Source organism: Mus caroli, chromosome X, assembly GCF_900094665.2.
Source record: "Mus caroli chromosome X, CAROLI_EIJ_v1.1, whole genome shotgun sequence".
Taxonomy (NCBI): domain Eukaryota; kingdom Metazoa; phylum Chordata; class Mammalia; order Rodentia; family Muridae; genus Mus; species Mus caroli.
Genome location: NC_034589.1, coordinates 45278651 through 45280623, shown reverse-complemented (window position 1 = coordinate 45280623; position 1973 = coordinate 45278651). Strand labels below are relative to the sequence as shown.

At 50.7% G+C, this 1973-nt stretch overlaps 1 long non-coding RNA gene across 1 annotated transcript in view; it reads left to right on the top strand.

Moving 5' to 3' along the window:
• The first annotated feature begins 461 nt into the window (after positions 1 to 461).
• The window catches only part of LOC110286160, a 2388-nt gene continuing 876 nt past the window's right edge, over positions 462 to 1973 (top strand). Inside the window, exons 1-2 of the long non-coding RNA XR_002377121.1 lie at positions 462 to 820; positions 1138 to 1264. This is a non-coding gene — a long non-coding RNA (uncharacterized LOC110286160). The remainder of the gene's footprint in view (positions 821 to 1137; positions 1265 to 1973) is intronic.

Here is a 1973-nt window from a genome sequence, read left to right as displayed (position 1 = left end):
ATGGGCAGAGTGGATATGCCGGGTATGTACTTCTTCTCTCCTACACGCTTTAAGGACACTTTCAATCTAGCTGTGAGGTAGTGCGCATGCGCGCACTCGTTGGGATGTGGGGACACCTGGGTCCCACAACTGCTTGGGCCTCGTAGCCTATCTCCAGAGGGGGATGGGACAAGCGCCTCAGGAGCCTGACCGGACAAGGTAGTAATGAGTGCGCCATTCTGGGCAGGCGACTGTGGCACTGGTTTAGACTGGCATCCCATTGGTGCTTGGATTAAGGAAGTACTCTGGTTTTGGGGACTGAAGGGCAAGGCTGAGGGAGCAGGTCCTGTGTGTCACTGGGGCACGGTGGGCTTTGGCCTGGGCGGTGTGGGGGTTCCATTTCCTAATTCCTGTGTGGGCCGAGTAGGCGGGGGCGGGCTTTCCCCCCTAGGCTATTAAAGGCGAAGGGCGGGCTTTTCCCAGGGATCCGGCTTTGGGACGCAGCTCGAGGTGACGGACCACTGCCACAGGCTCGTGGGCACAAGTGGCGCTGCGCGGGCACTTTGGGGGTTAGGTGTGCGTGGGCCGCCGGGGCGCATTTCCTGCACGTGGCTCCTCGCCGCCCTCCCTCCTCCACCAGCAAGGAGAGCAGAGGTCCAGGAGTTCTAGGAAGATGCGTGCGGTTCCCTGGTCCTGGCAGGCAGGACAGCATCAGGATGGTCGCGCGCGCCACCTGCCAGGGCCAGTCACTGGCAGATCCCCTACGCTCTTGTTCTGGCTAACTGGACCAGGAGATGCGTACCTCCGCGGGCCCAACTGTGATCCTAGAGAGTTAACTAAGGTGGGAGGGGATGGAGCAGGCAAGACTTGAGAAAAGCAAAGTACCAGAGTGTAGTTGAGGGGTGCCAGGCAACTCGTGAGAAAAGGACTCTCCCTTGGTGCTCTGAAGGTTTCTGGAGAACTTGGGTGGTTAAATGCCAGGGTGCACGTGGAGGCGGGGGGGGGGAGGGAGGACTCCTGACCTACCTTGGTTTCTCTCCCACCAACCCGATAATGGAGGGAGAGGCGTGGGCTTGGCGCGTTTTGGGGGCTTTGAATGGAGAACTCCGTTTCCCATAATGCTTTGTTTCTTTCTGTTTAATTTTGGTGGCCGATAAGGTGTCTTGAGGACCTAAGCGCGTGGCATGACTGGCTGGAGCACACCCTGCGTTCCCAGGAGGTTCACAGATCTCTATTGGAGCCGCTGCTGAAGATGCGGGAATAGACCAGAGAAAATCCCGAAATGGTAAAAGACTGGGTCCTCTTTGCAATTTTAGAAGTTGTACAGTGACTTTATATATGATGTAGAGCAGATGTGTTAAAGAAAAGTATTACCTAGAAGGAGCTTTCTCTGGAGGGCTGAGGTATGGTTTTGCGAAGTTGAGTCAGGTTTTGGAATATATTTTTAGTGGAGGCAAAAATCTCTAGTTGTAGGAACCCAGTTCAAGAAAAAAAGCACTACCCTTTTTTGTATAATAAGCCAATATTTGCACTATAGGAAGCAGATTTTATATTTACTTAGGAAGTTTTGCCAATTTATATTTAAAAGTGTTTTAAGAACTATCTTAGTCACTAAGTGGCTTCGAAAAGTTCCAACATTTAAAATATCCTTTCTCATTAAACACATTACAAGTTTTGTGTCCCTGAAGTTTATTGGTGTCCCCCCCCCCTCAATACAAACATTCCACCATGGAAGGGAGGGAGCTCGTGACTCCTCAGACTGCTCTCTGCCTCATTTTCCTGGGTAAAACACACTTGGAAATGAGAGAGATTTTCCTGTGGAAGATAAGGACATGAAGACAAAGAGCTAATCTGACTTCTTTAGGTTTAATGGAGAAAATGGGTCCATAAATGTTTAACAGAAGTAGAGCCCTTTGAAATAGATAAAAATGTGACATCTCTAGGCCATCTGTGCGGTATGTGAAGAGTGTAAAGCTGTTTTTTTTTTTTTTTAA